The sequence below is a fragment of the Salarias fasciatus genome, chromosome 7 (genome assembly GCF_902148845.1).
Source record: "Salarias fasciatus chromosome 7, fSalaFa1.1, whole genome shotgun sequence".
NCBI classification, from domain to species: Eukaryota; Metazoa; Chordata; class Actinopteri; order Blenniiformes; family Blenniidae; genus Salarias; species Salarias fasciatus.
Genome location: NC_043751.1, coordinates 13,113,033 through 13,133,097, shown reverse-complemented (window position 1 = coordinate 13,133,097; position 20,065 = coordinate 13,113,033). Strand labels below are relative to the sequence as shown.

Here is a 20,065-nt window from a genome sequence, read left to right as displayed (position 1 = left end):
TCTATGGCCACTTCACAGAGATGGGCACACATGATGGGATGGGAAATGATGAGATTTTATTGATATCAAAAATATTAAGGACTGTGCTTGTTTTTTTTTTGTTTTTTTTTATCAATCCCTACCCAATTTTCTCTAAGGGAAGAAACAAGAACACAAAGGCTTTCCGCATATTTTAGTATTTCTGAGTATGAACAGGATATTTTAGATTTTCAATTTCTATTGGTGAACAGTTGCTGGGTGCCAGCAGCAGTCTCAAGAGTGATATCTAATATAAGGGCTGCAGCACAAAACCAATGTTTGTTTGTGATTTGATTCTAGAGAAGACTGTCTGCTATGTTTAAAATACTACATTATAAACTAGTTTTATGCAGTAAAACTGCTGTTTGCATCGTTTAATCCTCTTTGAATTTCACAAGTTTTCAACAAAACACAACAGGGAAGAGTCTGACAAGCAGAAAAATGAAAGAAGCATTGATAAAAGAATAGATTACTCTGGCTTTTGATTCTTTTCCAAACACATTTACTCATTAGAATTTAGAAATCAGTGACACACTCTTGTACAACGCAGCAAAAATCAAATTACAACAATTTTACTGTCTATGAATTTCAAATTTACCACAAGCATGAGTATGTTTAACAAAATGTGACAGAAGAGAGGACGCAAAATGTTCAGAAAAACGTATTTGTGCTACTTTTATGCATAGATTTCTGTGTTCCTTTCCATATAAACACAGGCAGGCTTTTCACCTCTGGACGTTTGAAATTGCTCGAAAATCTTTTTGTGCCAAACAGTTAAAAAACATTCTCAACAGGTTTTGGGCATCGTCTGGTTTAATTGTTGGCATTGACTCTCATTTGTTTTCAGAAGTTACCTCATCGACTCAAGCGGACAGGAAACCTAGACTGAAATGCCAGAGGTCAAAGAACAGCAAGGACCAACAATGCTTCCTCTGGGGACAGGAAGTGGATATAAAAACTGTGCAGGAAGTGACAGCTCTTCCACTTACGTCTCACCGCTTTGCTAAACCTGTATGTCACTCACTTAACTGGCAAAACTAAAACCTCTAAGCTTTAGTGTCAACTCCAAATTTACAATTCTGATATATGGTGCTTTAAACCCTAAGTCCTGTATAATAACACTGAATACCAGCAAAACTCTTCGGACATTATCTGTCTCATGTGATCACTGGCCACCTTCTGACAGGGTCCATATACATCATGCTTGAATATTCGAGAAGTGAGCAAAGAGTACACTTGTCGGCAGCCATAGATCTTGAGAACATCTGCTTTAATGAGGGCAATGCTGAGGCAGACTTACTGCCTTACCCCATCTAGATTCATCGATCCAACAGTGTGAGTCAACCACTAGAGATAAAGATAAACCACCTCGATGGAGAAACAATCCCCACTCTGATCAGAGGGCATCACAGAGCTAATCACTCACTCTTCCCTCACTGGCTCCGGCAAACCGACAGTTTTCTTTGTTCTCTGCACCAAACTCGATGCACTGGGAAGTTCAACACCAAGGGAGGGTGGGGGCATTCACACAATTATTCCAGCTAAAAGATGCAGATTGAAGTCGTTTAGCGGTCCCCTGTTTTCCCAGTGTTAATTGTTTTGGGCTGAATGGAAACCTGATGAGAACACAGCCGCTGGAAGTGTGCTCGGAGGGCGCCGCTCTGATGCTGATGAAAGATGACGCCGCGTCCACCTCGGCGGCGAGCCGGCGGCAGACATTCGGCAGGCCTCTTGGCCGTGCGGCAGGTCTCTCGGGCTGCTGCTTGTATCTCTCACCTCCACAGAGATGGCCTCATCAAAGAACAGGGACAATCCTCCTACACCGGGCCTTTCTGACATGTGCAACCTGCTACTATAATTACACGACACCAAGCTCTCTGTGGTGACAACATGATGAGGAACAGCAGCTGAACCACTTGTTGTTATTTTCTTTAACCCCTGCCTGTCTAACTTAACGTAATGCGTCATACACCACCCTCCTTCTCAGGCTCCCAAGGCTAGCCCCCCGTCTCCGAGGAGCCCGGGGCCTGGGGGGCATCACAATACCGCTTTGAAGTCAAGCGATTAAAGAGGAAAGACCTGTCGAATTGGGATGATGGGGCTGAGGTTGGGAGAGGGGGAGGATCAGTGCGAGGGACAGGAAAGGCTGTGCATACTGAGCGCCTGGGACCCGTGGGACGCAATTAAGAGCAGAGCTTTTTTAGTGAGGGTTACAAAAACACAGCTAGGATACCAGCAGTGCAGCCTTCCAAGGCAAGGTAGGAGTTCATTACTACATACAGCAGGGAGGGGGGGGGGGGGGGGGGGGGGGGGGGGGGGGGCTTTTAAACTCAGTTTGTCCACAAACTCCTCCACTGTGGAAGAGAGCGGTTCAGCCGCCACATGATAACCATTTCCATCCCAGCTCAACCCTGAAACCAGTAAAGCTCCAGAAGAGAGCAGAACACAGTTCAGGGGGCTTCCAGCTCGGAGAGGAATTGGAAAGAAGTTCCAGGCTGCCTGCACAAAGAGGAAGTTTGCATAGAGTTCCCTCAGGATGTTTTTCTCGCCTAAAACATTTTGACTGCACAAAAGACAACACAGCCGCTCTGCAGTCAGTTCAAACTAGCAGGCTGACGGGAGAGTGAAATAATTTTATAAAAGATGATCCTGCACACTGTAAATCTTTCACTGATTACTTCTCATTAAACGCTTTAGATTATAACTAAGTATTACTTGCTGCAAGCAAAATGCATTTATAACAATAGTTCACTCTGATTACATGGAAGTCTGAAAGCAAGTGTCTCTATAATTCACTGAGATTGTACTTGATTGGCAACTGTGCCATAAATGTTAACGTTAACAGTAGGCAGGAACACATATTTGCTCAAATTATCAGATCTTCTACTTACATTTGTGTCAGTTAGTGACTGAATTAACACAGAATTGATCAATGTAGGCAAGGTGTTTGAACACATTACAACACTTACTTCACCATTTGCTTCAACCGATGAGTAAAATCTGAATAGTTAGACTGTATCGAGTTGATATCAACTAAATATCAGATCCAGACATTTCAATAATGTTATTACTATTACCTGTTTTTTTCCTAAGAAAGTTGTACAGCTAACATACATGTGATGTCCTGTATGAATATGGGGCCAGTCTTGTCCACCAGGTCAAACTGTTTGGTTTAAACACATGTTAGCAACACATCTGGTAACAATTTCTAAGCCATCATTTCAAAGTGCTGCAGTACAACACAGCTGTGAATTTTCTGAATATCTGTTGGAATGAGGTCTTGTTGCAAAGGGCAACGATGATCTTCAGAAGATGAAGAGTAAAAACGGACTCTTGCCGCTGACATTCGCTCTGATTTGGTTCTGTACCCTCGCCTTGACTCTTCTTGTTATTGAAGGCTCATGAGGCTGTTTGATGGGCAGATAAACAATGTGGTAAGCATCACAATGCAGAAGATACACAAGAAGTGGAAACAGATTATTTGTGCAATGGGTCCAGATGCAACCATTTTTTTTGTATAATTGAAACCAGATTTTGAGTTTGTACTCCTCCACAAGCAAAGCTTCCCTGCTCAAATTGAGATGTGCTCAACAGCTATGCCAACAAGGTATTTCTTTTTCTCAACTATTGTTAATCTGAATTCGCTCCATATCCACTTGGTAAGAGTCTGCACATCACTCTGCGGTGTGAATGAAAACAAAAACTTTGGCACGGCGAAGATTGGCAGAAAATATAAATCCCTGCAAAGAGGGACACTTGGAAAACTGCCTGGCGGTTACAACATCAGTTCTGCCCCAAATCGGAGGCCACAGTCTGGTTCCAATTGCAAATGGTTTTCACTGCATACCATACTGAGCACTGCCGGAGAAGCTCCCTCCGAGATTCACACATCACTCTGTAAGCAGACGATGGTAAATCCGGGGAGGTCAGGTTTTTAGGCTGGCATATTTGACACACAGAATTGTTGTTTTTGGCAACTTTTAAGCAAAGTATCAAATTACTATATCATAAACACAGTTTCATGTTGACATCTAGTAACAGGACTTCCTCCAGAGAGCAAGAAGAAACACTTCCTCTACGTTTTTTTTTTCTTTTATCATGGATCATGAACCTCATCCAAAATGAACTTCTATTGCAGTTCCTGACATAGATTACAGCACCGCATGCATATTCAAGTGCATGAATCATGCGACTACAGAGATTATTATTCATGTTAAAAAACGTTTGGGATTTTTTTTTTTTTTTTTTAGGCTATGAAGACAGTCTCATTGGTTATTCTGAAATATGTGTCATCAAATGATTTAGGGCATTTCACACCCAACTCAGATTAAACATGTAATTAGCATTAACATTTTCTCATTACACCTACAACACAGTGAAAAGCCTGAAGAGGTGTAAGGAGACTTCAATGAAATTCACATCAAAGTGTTATTTTGTTCGGTCATGCTATGTTGCTGATAATCACTGGACTGCATTTACTCATCCAGTGAGCTTTCCGAACTATTAAATGCATCTCAGGTAAAAGAAACAGAGTCTGGTGCTGGATATTAATGGTGGCCATCCTGTGGACCAATTTCCGAGAGTGCCAGAGATCACAAGCATGTTTGTTCTCTGAGGTTAACCAAATTAGATTTGCACATATATTTATAAAGATAATAATAATAATAATAACATTTCAGAGTTTTGAAGAGTTCTGGGAAACTGCACAGTGCTCATGATGGGTGTGTCCGACCACATTTAGCTTCGACAGTAAATCTGAGGCCGGGTCGCAGGAGGCAGTCCTGGTGAGGCTCCACTGGGAAAAGTTTGAGTGCCACTGCTAATGTGTTCTTGGACTGTCGCATTTGAAATAATATGATAATTCAGTCTCATTGAAACGCTGAAACCAGAGCTGTATCGTCAGAACAAAAGCCGGTTCACCAGCACTGGATGAGCTGCAGGGAAAATCAATATGCAACAGCATGTCAGACCAGCATTCCTGCTCATACAGAGATGGTAGTCTTTGTCTTTGTGAATTTTGCACAGGAGCAGTGGGGCAGGTGTCCCACTGGGTTATGGGAGCCAGAAGCTTTGCATCTGGATCATTTCCTCAGCACAGAGGCTCCTCGCTGGGACTTCCTCATAAAAAGCGGCGCATATGCCAAAGAACCCCAAATCCCTCTGAATCTGCCATCCATGTCAGCCTGTATGTGGCGGCTGTAGTCACAAGCAGCAGGTAACCAGCTGTGACCGACTCACAGCAACAGAGAGAGAGAGAGAGAGACAGAGAGAGAGAGAGAGAGAGAGAGAGAGAGAGAGAGAGAGAGAGAGAGAGAGAGAGAGAGAGAGAGAGAGAGAGAGGCGGCAGTGAAAATGACTCATGCTTTTTGTCTCTCTCACGCCGTCAAATATGCCTGCACTAATGGCCAAATAGCCTGAAAATGTGTTTCAGCATGAGGGGCAACAAAATGGTTTTATCACTTGTGTTTCTCTGGGTGTGACTGATGGAAGGAGGATTACGGCAGAAGTGGAAAAATGATGAAACCGGGATAAAGCAGAACGCCGAACCGTGTGAGCAGGACTGCTGCCCACTCAAAATCCTTAAGATAGAAAAAAACCTTTCCACATCAGTTCACTCTAAGCTCAATAGTCTCTGGACGAAAAGTTAAAAGATATCCTTTGAAGAGATATCCTGCTTGGGTGTGCGTCCCAGGAGGCAGACGGGGAAGGGACTGAAATGTGGAAAAAGGCAGGGATGGGAGCTGGACGTTTTCCATCCTTCAATCTTGTGAAAATGCAGAAGTGTTTAAAAAAAAAAAAAAAAAAAAAAAACATTCCTCCAACGGGGCTGAGGGAGCCACGAGCGAGGAGACGTCAGGAGAAATCATGCTTGGCTCAACACAAAAAGCACTTAGAGAAATGAGATTTAATCTGCTGAGCTTAGAATGAATTAGCCAAATGTAAACAGACTGTACCAGTTGTGAGAAAGTTCACTTCCACAGTCCTGCTCCTTGAAAAAAAAAAAAAAAAATCAATGCATGAAACATCAAACAGCACCAGAGAAAGAAGGTCTGCAAACACAGATATTCAGAGGCCGAAGCAAAGCAAACCGGGGACGTCACAATTGTGGGAATTGGGGAGTTTAAGGTTAACTGGCCTCACTGAAGCGTTCTCTCTCTGAGAATACTCCCGAGCTGTGGGAAAGGGAGTTTACGCAATTACATCACATTGATTTATGGGAGACGGAGGAAAGAAGGTGAGAGGATGGAAACTGAGCCGCTTGGAGAGGGTCCAAGATTAAGTCCCCGAAGAAGCGCGAGTCAATAGATTTACACCGCAAAACATGACGGATCGGAGACAATCGCATTGGGATGGATGTGGTCACAGAAACACGGCGGGGTCAAAACGATCTGAAAACGACCGGGTTTTGATTTAAGATTCAAAACACACCGAACTACGAAAACAGCCATAATTGTCATGCAGAGGCCTCGCTGTGAACCTGCTCACGAAGCGCACGCAGATAACAAGTTCAGAATAGCAATAACAGCACTGCAGATTTTCTTTCAACTCTCCTCAACTCAGCCGAACAGCGCTGGGAACCGATGACACTTGTCTTGCTTGAGCAGATGCTGCCGAAGCCGTCTTGAGTATTAATTGGTGGGGGGGGGGTGTTAGTGGTGAAACTGTGAGCAATGAGCACAAACAGGCAGCGCGCCGCAGATCCGGAGGGGAAGCACATCTCCCTCAACCTGCCAGAGCCTCGTAGTCGGAAGATAAACATCCCGTTTAGAGTTGGTGTCTGGGGACAACGGGAGTGACCACAGCTGGCGGAGCAGCGTGGCTCTTCGGCTTATTTAAAGATGCGGTTTTTGCAACAAACATTGTCTGCTTGTCTCGTTACTCATCATTTTATATCTCATCCAGTCACACTGGTGGCCTTTCCTCAAGGTTGTCAGAGAGAAAAAAATCTGGAATTGGGGACTCCTATTCCCAATCTTTTTTATTTCTAGATATAAATCATAAAGAAAAGGGGGGGAAATGAAAGGTAAAACTACTAATTATTTCATTAAAACTAGGGATGTGCGATACCACTTTTTTTCAGACCGATACCAAGTACGAGTACTTCATCTTCAGTACTCACCGATACCGATACTTGCATACCGATACTGTATATACATAAAATGTAAAATAATGCAATGAGATTATTTTTGAAAATGAATTTTATTTCCAATAAAAAGGCAGCCCAGCCGCTACGTTTAAGTCCAAAATAATAGTCTGAAAAATAAAACAAGCAACTCTGAGTTTGCACTTATTTAAATGAAATTAAGTGCAAGATAAAACAATTTCTCTGAGTTTTACACTTTACATAAACTAAGGTTTTTAAATGTACTAATTTTAATGATTTTTTTATGAACTAAAGTCAAAGATAGAAAAACCCCTGAGTTTAAAGAGTTGCTCGTGTTTTTTGTGCTGCTCTCGGATCTCTGCTCTTCAGTTTCTCGGTCTTGTGCAGAGTTTGCCGTCGAGTTGCTGCCGGAGTTTTCTTTTTTTCCAGCACAACAGCGTCAGACTCTCGTCCACAAGCTTCGCCCTGAGGTGTTTAAACAAATTACTAGTGGTAAATGAACAACATCGCGCACCTCCTTTAGCAATTTTAGCATTGCAGAGTTAGCATTCTGCAAAGCTCGGCTCGTTTTCACTTGTATAAAAGAATTTCCACACCGGCGGAGTTTTGGTGAGACGAGCAGCCGTTCTGGATTCATTCCTGTTGTCTCTGCTCTGGATGAGACTCATGGAGAAGTCAGCCCGCTGCAGTGTAGCCCTGCGCCTGTCAGCGCTCCAGAGAGGAGCTTCTTCCTCCTTCATGTTTGTCGGCAGCTTGCATCCCATTTGGTTGCACTACCGCCAACTGCTGGTGAGGAGGGCTTACGACACGTGGGGTTTTCTTGCCGTGAGTATCGGCGGCTGGCATCGGTAGCCTTCACGAGTACCCGATACCTTGAAATAAGGCCAGTATCGGCCCGATACCGATACCTGGTATCGGTACTCGCACATCCCTAATTAAAACAAATATTTTTCTAACTGAATTTATTCAAAGTGTAATGGAGACTGATTAAAATGATACAGACCCTTTAGTGCAAAACTGTAATTATGTAGTCAAAACAGATAGACATTCCAAAAGCTGCTTACAACATTATCTGTAAATGTGAAAAAATAGTAGGAAATCTGTCATTCCATCAAAAACAACAGTATTAGGGAAGAGAAAGTCTGTGTGTCATTAGATTTGGAAAGAACTGTGCTTCAAGCCTAGAAAGACGGGAGGCTCATCCTCCAGCAATTAAAAAAACAGTGTTACTCAGTTTTAATTAATAACAGAAAGCCATCATTCACCACATTCTCGCATTAAATACAGGAGGACTGCTGCACAGTCTTCAGAAAAAAACCCACAACATATACTGTAAGCCAAAGAAAGAAAAATCCACCTCATTAATTAGTGCACTGCAAAAACTGCAAAAATTCAAATACTTACCAAGTTCAAAAGTCTTGTTTTCAGTCAAATTGTCTCATCTCACTTGATTTAAGATATATTTAAGATACAGAGACTTATTTCCTGGTTTAATATTCTTATATCAAGATCTTGTTTTAAGTAAAATTCACTTGCTGCATGGACAGATAATTTCACTGGTTTTAAGAGTAATTTTCTTTAATTTAGTGTTGATATCTTGGATTTAGGTTATCCTTTTTTGCAGTGTGCTGGAGACTTGTTGTTGATACCAACCAGAAAATAAGTGAAGATCTGAACAAAGCAGAGGGGGAGTATAGAAAAGATATTCAGCATTAATGAGCTGTGGCGTTGCAGCAGAAGACACTAAATGGTTATATTTTTATTATTTCTTTTTTTTTTTTTTTTTTTCCAAATCTCCAGCTGTCTGCAGAATCTCAAGCTTCTTGGAAGCACCAGAGACCTGGAGTTCATGCCAAAAGCAACAGAATAAATGCACAGACACGGCGGAGCTGGCCAAATGTTTGAAGTGGGTGGGGGGGGTTGCAACCTCTCAGTGTGGATAGACGGCATGGTTGTTTTCGATATGGCAAATGTATAGACGCAGTGATGTTCTCAGTGAGGAGAGGGTAGACATCTGTTCCTCATTAAATACAGAAAAACTGCTTTTTTTTTCCTTTTCGATTTCAAACTAGCTGTTGTTTTGATATTTGCTCAAGACATTGGCGTTCTCTCCCTCCATTGTTTCTTTTGGGCATCATTTAAATGTGGTCATATCAGATACGATCAGCTGGGGTTACCGACAGACACTCAGCCTTAAGTATAATAGAAAATCAGGAAATTGTCTCTATCCCTGATAAATCCTGTTTTATAGCAGCCGATCAGAGTCACCAGCTCTGCTACCAGTCAAGGAAACAGGTGGCTTTTTTAAAAAAAAATACCATTTGTCTTTATAGATAAAACCCAAATATACTCAACACATCCAGGAGTTTACTGAGACGCCTATAAAATTACTTGGCTTCAACACTGACACTGTGGTATTTCACTTGGGCTCTGCTTCTTGCCAGGCATTATCGGGAAGGATGATCTGCGCTCATTTCTCCAGGGTGTGCGCACTTGGAGAATTGCCTCGGCTGTCTGTTTTGCCCTCAAACAATTTACACATTTGAGCAGCACAAACCAGGTGGTCAATACCGCGTTGGGCCACTTCTGCTATTGGCTCGTCGCGAGAAAGTTGGGACAGGTGACAAATCAATGGGAAGTCAGCCAAGATCACCTGATGTTCCGCTGAAAAGAGGCATCTGCACTGCTTTTTTAGAACACTTAAATCAATGAGTGCTGCAGCCAATTTAATTTCACATGCTGGGGACACCTGTCGTGCCTCTGCTATCTCTGACAAACACATGTGAAGGGGATCCGAGGATTCCTCTGCTGGAAATGTTGGATTGAAAAACAATTTCAAGAAAAAAAAAAATCAAACTCCTTTTAATATACTTCAAATAGAGAAACAGTAGCTTTCCTTTCTACTGGATTTTCCTTTCTCTCCTAAGCTTCAAAGAAAAGACGATGCAGCGAGTTCTGGATTAAGAAAAAATGAATTATGCTTCACGGTTTGCATGTGTTTACCCTAATAAATATTACCTTTTAGAACTTGTGAAGAAAATGACTCAAATGTAATAGGATAGCAATTTTTTTTTGCTATTTTTCCACAAAACCGTTTATTTTTTTTCTTGAAATATCTTTTTTTGGACGTTGAAGTTCATTAAATGTAACATATTCTCTCCGCGCTGACAGTGTGGTTCGCTTGTGGCTGTAACACATGAGCTGGCACTGACCGACTTGTTTGCCCAAAGGACGGCGGCCGGCGTTTTAGTGCAGTGACCCACGAACGCCTTCTCGAGGACTGCGCTTTTAAAGTGGCACTGGGTTAAAAATTTCATAAAGCGCCATCAAAAAATCATGAGGCGGTGGGGCGCTCCGGCTTCGCCGTCTAATTGTTTCTCCTTTGAAGAGTAAAAATAACTGTCTACACCGTGTATATTCGATCGGCTCTTTAAAGGAAGAGGTTATTACTCAGGCAGACATGAAACGACTTCTCGGGGAAATAAATTCATCCTGTGAGGAGCGCAGAACGTCACTATCCAGAAGACATCAATTCGGTCTTAACACAACTGCTTTGTCGCTTCAACAACCTCGGTTGGCTTTTTTATGGTCGGACCGTAACAGCTCAGCGCCCGTTTGAGCACCGGCTTTCAACCACAGGTGGTCTACTGGTGCGATTGTGGGCAATAAGGATGACTCCGAGGAAAGAACCCCCCCCAAAAAAACTGCAAAAAGCGCACCAACGTTTTCCTTTCAATGTGTGCTTCAACCCAAGGTGAGATGACATATTTAACAAGAGGCTTTATGTGTAAACAGAAAACCTAAAGACAGATGGCCCTGGCCCTAAACCGCTACCAGTTTATAAGCACTTAAGATTTGCAGTTCCTGCTCTCTAACAAGCTGAAGTGAAAACACACAAACGCCTATTGCGGGGGCCTGTGATCCCGGCAGGAGAGGGATCATTAGCCAGCCCTTCCCCCACCGTTCCCCAGGTAGACCTTGTAACCTACCATGAGTATTTTTTTTTTTTTAATCAAACACTGATCTGTCCCCCCGACGCTGTGGAGGCTGACAAGCGGCCCGTACGTCTAATAGGCGTGTGGCGAGTCTCACCCGGCAGGAGGGACTATAACCTTGCTGTTATTCCTCGGGAGCTGCGGAGAGCAGTGGTGTGGACAAGGTGTGTGGGCTTCAAAGGCAGCAAAATGTAACCAGTCTGGGGAAGAAGAAGAAGAAGAAGAAGAAGAAGAGAAAAAAAGAAATATGGGTCTTTCTGAATGTATTGGACTCACATGTGGCTGCAAGAGGAGAATCCCATTAGCCCAGTTACGTCTGCTGAATTCTGCAACGTTCAGCTCCAAGTAAATTAAACAAATCTTTGCTTAGCTCAGGATTATTCATGCATTGTTTACAAGGTAAATGCAAAACATCCAGCCGAGATTCAAGAAGATATGAGATCCATATGCAAAAAAAAAAAAAAAAGGAAAAAGAAAATAATTCCATCTCCCATTGAGTTTTACCAGAAGTGGCCAGACTGCAGGGCTGTCTGTGGGAGGGTTGTAGATACATTTGAGTTTGTGCAATTAAGGCTTATATAGTCATCAGTGAGTGGAACTGCAATGTGTTAGGATATAAATCTTAACGATTCTTAAAAAAAAAAATCTGATAGAAAGTGTACTGTAATTCAGACACCCTGGAAAAGACGACAGCAAACATTAAAATATAACCCACTATCTTCCCATGAAGACAAATTGGTTGTAAATCCACCATTTAAGCCTCACATCATGACATCCCACCGCAGCCTAAATGTTTGGGAAAGTGATTTAATGAGCTGCCATCCAGCTGCAACGTGCATTTAATCTGTGTGCAGTGATAATGACCCAATTATGTGGGTCATCATTAAGAACCTATACTGTCCATCCCTACAATAAACTGCACTCTAAATTACTGAATCAATTTATGATGAGAGCACATGTGTTTGTATTTGTGTGCAACAATTATGATATCACATTACACTGTGTTGCTTGTCATCAGTGATTAAAAATAAACAGGATATTTACAGAGGCCCGGATCCCCTGTAGGCAGAGAAAATAAAGACACAGCAATGAATATGTAATGAAATAGACTGCAATATAGCAGCATCTACTGACTAATAAGGATTCACTCATAATTCTATGTACTTTTTTTTAATTTTAGAAACCTGGAAAGAAGCAGGAGCGTTCCTTTCGGGAAGAGAGAGAAAAGAGGACGGGATCTGAAATACAGTTGTGGCTGAGGCAACAGAAAGAGAGAAAGACCAGAAGCCGGGAGAGAGAGTCCCATTTCATCAGAAAAATGCCTGAGTCAGGAGACCAGAGGACCATTAGACCCAATGAGTCACATGGAGAGAGGCTGTAAAAACAGATCTGAATTGGGCTCAGCTGGTAGTACCATTCTCAAAAAAAAAAAAAAGGCAAATTGCAGTGGATCAGCAGCAGTGGATGAAGTGCGATAGTTTTCAAGTAATGGAGTGTGTCTCCTCATCAGTGTATCTGTGATAAGTTGCAGGATGATCGATGCAAACAAGATGCTTCTGCTGTTGTTGCTACAACACTTAATGAATCCCTTAATTGTTTTGCCAATAAAATGTTAGAGAACTGGAAAGAATACCGATCACAGTTTTCTAAAACCATAAGATGTTGTTTGTCTGACATGTATTCCCTGAAACAAATGCATCCATCCATGTCTGAGAAAAGAAGTAACGACATCCATTTCCCCAAAAAACTTCCTCTACTTAAACTGAACTAAACAAAACTCCACAAAGAGTATAAGAGAGTGGCTTAGCCAGAGGTTTAGGCCCAGTTGGCCGTGACCAGTACACCTGACCGAGGGTGTCCTCATCAGATTTCCAAACCAGCTCAGCCACGTCGTTGAGTGGTCCCCTGGATGATTGAGCGCCTCAGTCTATCACACAGAGCAAGGCCCACAGCCCTGCTGAGAAATCTAATTTCAGTCACTTCCATCCCATTCCTTTTGTCACGACTCACAGTGCCTGAGCACAGGTGATGGTAAGACGTAGACCGACGGGTAAATAAAGAGCTCAGCTCCATCTTCCCCACAACAGTTTAGTACCATGACTGCATTACTGCAGCCACTTGTGTGAAGCTTCTCCAGATCTCACGATCCCTCCTCTCATCAATAGTGAATGAGATTGCAAGATACTTAAACATCAAATTCACAAGTGGATGCGAAACAAAATAAATAAATAAATAAATAAATAACTCACACAGAGAACTTGAAGGCTAGTTATATAGCAGTGCTTCAAAAATTAATCAATTCAACTCTTAGAACACATCTCAAATCAGACAAGTGTGAAAGCAAGCAAACAATGAAATGTGGTTGTAACTCAGCTAAAGTGGACACTTGTGACACCTGTCCACATTCTGAAGAATAACGGAGCGCAATGAGTCTAAAGCTGGAGTTTATTCCAGGAATTCTTTTTTTTTCTGAAAATCACAGACATTTGTCTCATTATTTGTGCAGCACATGTCTGCTCTTCTTCTCGAATCATAAGCAGGGTGCAATCCTCCGTTTGTATTTACAAATGAATCGTGTGAACTCAGAAGCTTTATCGCAAATCCCCAACAGGAACCGGGGAATTTTTTGCGGAAAACAAAACGAGAAGCAAATCTAAAAAGAGCCTCAAATATTATCTATATTAAAAAGCCACAGTGTCGGGCTGTGAGCGCTGAAAGCAATCACACAGCCATAAAATGAGATTTTCCTCCTCTGTGCTTCTTGATTAGCACCCGGCTTCCTCCAGCCCACAGAGCCAACAGTGGGAGAGTCGATTCAATTCAACCCGACAGCACGAGGACTAAACCAGGGATCCTGTACACATAAAACAAGTGTCCCCTTTAATAAAGCAAAAAGATGTGTTGCCACCCCCCCCCCCCTCACACAATGTACACTGACTCCTTCGAGCAGAGGAGTGCTTAAACTTCAGGATGGTTCAGAGTATCAGAGCTGTGCTCCACTTTCTCTGAAGTCAGGCAGGTAATCTCCCCGCATGTTAGCCCCGTGTCACACACCTCGACTCGTGGCCAGCCTAAGCTCCTATCTGAGCTGCAACTGCAGCTGGAGAATTAAAAAAAAAAAGAAAAAGACCACGAGGTGATGAAGAAACCTGCCAGCACACACACACACACACACACACACACGGGGATTTACCAAGTGTGCTTGCTGAGTGTAATGACCAGCGGGCTCTCACCAGTAGCCTTTAATGGACACCTGAGCAAAATGGTTTATTAGTTCAGAGGAACATTATGCAGAGAGTGAGATAGAGAGAGGGAGAGGGAGAGATGGCTGCAGGGGATTTGGAGCGAGATTCAAACATCCAGAGATGGGGTTGAGTGTACCCTCAACTAAGAGCCCATCAAGCCATAAGCCCACTGGAGAGCCCGCTATCTCCCAAGCCCAGCTTGTCAAATACATACCTTTTACCTCATTACCTGCTCAGCACAACCATTATTGAGGGAAATAGGGCGAATGCAAGATAAGCACAAAGAATCCTTGGGTTGAGCACAAACAGCCGTCCTGCTTCCTCCTGATAAAAAAAAGGAAGAGGCCCCTCAGCTTCCTGCTTTCAGTGGACTCGGGACTGCCAGCTGCCCCACGTTTAGGTCACTCCCAACATCCTGGCCCGTATGGAGGCACGCAACGGACAAAGGAATGTGTGAATGTGTAACTCATGTTTGATCAAGCAGAAACACAAGTAAATGCTGTTATCAGTTTTGGAGAAAGTTTTATATTTTCACTGTTTTAGAAGTCGCCAATTTCACAGAAAGATCCATAAGACTTCTTCATAAGACATCAAATAGTTGTAGAACTGTCCCAGTTAGTTGTGTTTTTTAATGTGCCGGCCGAGAACTTATCACCTGTGAAGCAAAAAGAGCTGGCGAGCTCTTTAAACTGGTTCAAGGAAATCTACAGAAACACAGCCATCTTCAAAAGAGACACTTAAAATGGAGAATTGGGGGAAATGCACCAATGCAGGTAGACATGATTTAACTCTTTCGTAACCCTAAATCCATGAAATTGATGTGATTCCGTCGCAACATGCACGACACGCAGCAAAAATGGTGAGATTTCAATGTGTTTGGGCCGTTTGTTTACATGTAAACAAAGCAACAAGATACCGAAAACAATTACATCTTCAAACTGAAAAACTGGAGATTTGGAAAAAACTCCACCTTTACATTTCCATGTAGACAGGGGGAGATGGTGTTTAGCGTCATAGTGTGTGATAAAACTGTTTATCAGCATCATATGTGAGACTTGTGTTTACAGTTTGGCTCCTCTGATGACAATGGATGCTGATAAACAGTTTTTGGTTTTTTTTTTTGTTTGTGAAAACACTTTTGGCTTGTTTGTATTTACAGTAACAAATACTCCGTTATGTGGTTCAACCTATCATCACTGAAGAAACACTACTTTATGTCTTTTAGTGTTGTTATCGTGCATCTTTTTCTCCAGGATTCTGACTGGCTAGCATGGCTTCATGTTTATTTCACTACCTCCTATAGGTCTGGCATGCTCATGGTAGCTTTTTACAAGGTTTTTACATGGGTTTGGGTAAATCTCTTTTTTTTTTTTTTTCAACAATCTGATGCGAATAATGTTATTTTTGAAACCACAGAGTGGGAAATATCCATTTCTGTAAATACCTGGCTATGTGTAAACGTGGCCTGAGTCTAATTGTTTACTGTGAAATGCCAATAGATCGAGTGTGTGTAGCTGTCTGTGTTTGTGTGTCACTGTGACGGACTGGTGACAGGTCCAGGGTGTTACCTGCCTTCACCACTGTCAGTCAGGATCAGCTCCAGCCCCCTCTGGCACCTTATTTAGATAAAGCAGTATAGAAGATGGATGGATGGATGGATATAGCCGCTGTAAACAGCGTTCATTCTTATTGGGAATTTGTGACTGATCATGTATGTGATATTTCTTCTTTCTACATTTCTTGCCTTTTCCCCCCATCTTGAACTGGTTCCCACTGCATTTTCTTTTTGTTGATATACTTTATTGAACACTACTTTTTCCACTTCAGCCAAACCTTCATTTTAAAACCAAAAGTTCATGTGTGGTCCATGTGAGCTGAAGTGGAAATCTGTTTTCTGACAGTTACCAAACCAGACAGTTTTATACAACCTCAGAACTTTGTTGTGACTAAACTTCGAGAAAAAAAAAAAAAATCCTTTCGCAAATAAAATTGAAATCCACGGACCATGTCCACGTCCAGATGAAAACACTGCAGACACACAGAACACGATAACACACAGCTCCACGGCCTTTAAACAGCTGATAAAAAACACACCTTTCAGAGAGTAAATTATTTCTGCCGGCTGAAAGGCAAATTTCATTTTCTCATGTCTCCTGACAACTAAGATGCTGAACCATTACGGGCTGAGGCCTCTGCATCACGCACATTAAATGAGGACTCCTCTAGCAATCGAAAAAAGCAATTTTCTCATTGAGCCAATAGATACTCCATTTAGTTCCAGGCTCTCTACGGACCACTGCTGCCGTAGTGGGGCTGATACAGGGGAAGGAGAGTGTAGAGTGATGACCCAGCCTCGTTTTCCCTGTGCTTTTGCCACTCTGAACCCATCGATATGGATGCATACGTGCACTGCAGGTTGGATGAGGGAAGGACGTAGCGAGGAAGGGAATGGGAAAAGATGTGGACAAGGAATGGGGGAAGGGAATAATGGATGAGATGATGGTGAAAGAGAAAGTGTTGTCCACTCGTATGAGGGATGTAGGAAGATCAGCGGGCCGGCCTGAAGAGGCAAGCAGACTCATTTGCAAGCACATCAGCTGAAATTAGGAAAGAGAGAAAGAGTGAAAGTGTGAATGTGATAGGGGGAAAAAAAAAAAAAGAGGGGAGAGCAGAAATCAGGGGCACCCAACCATGTGGAACCACAGACTGATTAATTTCAGGCCTTTAATGAGCGATGCTCTGCCAGGCCAGGCGGCATCAAGTCAGTCACCCCGTCTCTCTCAGCAGGAGCTGCCATACACTACAATTCACACCACCCCGTCTGTGCCAGAGCAGGAGATAAATGACGCTGGAGTAATGAACTCACCATACTTTCTCTCTCTCTCTTTTCTTTTTTTTTTTTTACATTTTTAATGTGTTTTTTGCCGTTCATTTCATCGCTGGCAGTGTGGACGTGTGATTAAGAGCAACACATTATCAGAGGCACTATTAAAATGAGTGCTCTGATCACCAGTGGCAAGTCTCACACCAGGTGTTCTGTATCTGTAGGTGGAATAAATACCAGCTTGGCTCGGAGTAGATCTGAATCCACTCAAACATGCTCCCATTTAATTGCTATTCTCTGCGGTCCACCGAAGAAACCAAACACACTGTTGCTGCTGCTAACCTTTATCCCTCATATAAATTACCATGTAGGTACACGAACCCTGCTGTTGCCATTTGTACTCATCCTTATCATCGACCAGACAAAAAAACTATTTCTATTTCCCAGCGCTCATGTGAATTAAGCTGAACATAGAAAGGCTTCAGGCAGAGTTTAGTCATCCATGTTGGCAGCTGCTCCAAAAGCATCAATACTACTGTTTCTCTCTCCTTTTTTTCCCTCTGACAAGGCAAATGTTCACCCACAACATGGGGAACAAACACATCTCTGTTTCCAGTTTGCGTGTGTGTCTCTCCCTCAACCAACTCCCATTCATTTGCTTTGGGGGTGAATAATGATGATAAAAGAAATGGAGAGCGTGGAACCGGCAGCAGACAGAGAGGGAAATGACAGAGTCTTTACATGATGCAGCAGTAACAGCGGCTCGGCTCATCAATCAGGACGGAAGATTTGCCAGTCTGTACAAGCTGGCTGGGAGTGATATGATTGTAGCAAACTCGGGGATACAGAGAGCTGGTTGTGTCTTTAACTTGGGGTAAGACCGTCCAGCAGCGGCACACTTGACTGGATACGGACAGGGTGCAAATAGGTCCCTCAGAGCCAGTCTAGTTGGCCAGTATCTGATAATCCCCTGGTTTCCAGCTGAAACTAACCAGTGGAACAGTTCAGGATGTGGGAGGAAAAAAACTTTCTTTGCTCCCCATTTGTACTTTTCCAGCTGATGCAAATGTTCATTCTGAGAAGCAAAAGCGTCAATGACATGGATTTCATCACATTCAGTGGGAGACATTCATAGTGGCTGTTTAATATTGCCACTCCTTGGGTGTGTTGGAGATATATGTACTTGGCATTTCATCTCATCTTGCTGCTCATCTACCTTGCCACTCATTTATTAATTAGTTTATTTCCAGAATAAGTGCCATGCCATGGTTTGCATTACTTCAAAACAATGCGTTCGACCACTGTTAGACATGTAACTAACTGAAATTCCGCTGAATTTAATAAGTGAATCAGTCGTCAGACAGACCCACACACGTAGTGTTACGCCCCAGCTAATGCAAGGGTGACAAATACATGGCCTAAGGGCCAAAAACCAACCCACCAGAGAGTTGGTGTGATCTGTTCCGGTCTATGGTGGAGTTGAAAAGAACACACCACCTTTTGTTTTTCCACTGACAGTCACTACTGTTTCTGGTTTATCTGCCAACAGATCAGTGATGCAGCACTGAAAGCAAACTTAGAGCTATAGCATCAGTGCCATATGGTGGGTGTCAGTTTGTCAACACGTGCGTGTTGACGGATGCAAACTGCCACAATCAGAGCACATAGTTTTATTGTACACCATTCTTCAAAATGGCCTCATGTTGAGATTCTTTAAAATGTTCCACTTGTTCAGGTTTTCTAAAATTGAAGACTAAAAAGATGCATTAGGATACCTGGAGTAATCACTTTCCAAAAACCTGCATAATACTTAAAACACAGAAAGTTGGTGGCCATCAGAAGTTGCATTTGGGACCACTAACTGCACCATTTTCCTTCTCAGAGGAGATGAGACAGAATGAGGCTGGGCTGTGTTTTGGGATGATGCATCCTTCTGATTAATCCACCCTGACAGAAGACTTCTGCCCTGCAGCAAAGCGCCGTCAGAGACCTCCATCTGCTGACCTCCAGCATCTCTGCAGACAAGCCCCCTCCCCGGTTTGGGCTCGACCCCCGTGGGAAGGAGGCCAGCTTGGAGGGAGGCTGACACACATCGCTCCAGAATATCCCTGCTGTCACATTTCTCATGATATCGCTCACTCATAGATGAGAAAAAAATAAACAAAGAAGAAGAAGAAGAAAAAAAAGCGCACAATAAACTAGTGGTGCGTAATGTGACTCTGATGTTAATCCTGAAGGGGTTTGAGATAAAAGCTTGAGAATTGAGGATAACATAATTCAGTGTGTGCTTTTTCCTCCGAGGTGAAGCTGCAAGTTGCTGCAACAAAGTAGCCCCAGCAGAAATCAAACACTGCGCACAACAACATCCCCCAACGCCGCTCCGAATAACCCGTCCGCTCAGCGGAAACTACCGAGGGGACTCCTCTCCCGTCTCATTCAACTTGGACACACTTTTCTATGTTTTCTATTTCTTACCTCAAAGAGCAGCTCGGTGCCGAAACCTCTGGATGTGACAAGCTGGAACTCCCTGGGAAAAATGGGACCAAAAAAAAAAAAAAAGCCAGCTTCTACTGAAATAAAGATGAAACAAACAAACAAATAAAATTTGAAAAAAAACAAACAAACAAAAAAAAAAAACCGATGCAGCTGGGGTGTCCAGTAACCAACGAGGTCCGACTGTTAAAATCCACCGATCCGAGATCTGCGGTCCCAGTTCGTAGAGGCGTGCGGCGCTGAGGGGAGACTGGTATGCAAACAGTTTAGTGAACTCACTGAAAGCGCGGCTCCTCCAGCAGCCCGATCCGCTCCTCTCCGCTCCGGAGGGCGGAGACTCAGTCCAGGCTCACGCCCCCCCCCCCCCCCCCCCCCCCGGTTCTCC

At 43.0% G+C, this 20,065-nt stretch overlaps 1 protein-coding gene across 1 annotated transcript in view; it reads right to left on the bottom strand.

The window, feature by feature from the left end:
- The window catches only part of tspan18b (tetraspanin 18b), a 35,244-nt gene extending 15,480 nt beyond the window's left edge, over positions 1–19,764 (bottom strand). The window contains exon 1 of the mRNA XM_030096517.1: positions 19,663–19,764. The gene's annotated coding sequence lies outside the window, so the exon portion shown is untranslated. The remainder of the gene's footprint in view (positions 1–19,662) is intronic.
- Between the last annotated feature and the right edge of the window lie 301 nt (positions 19,765–20,065).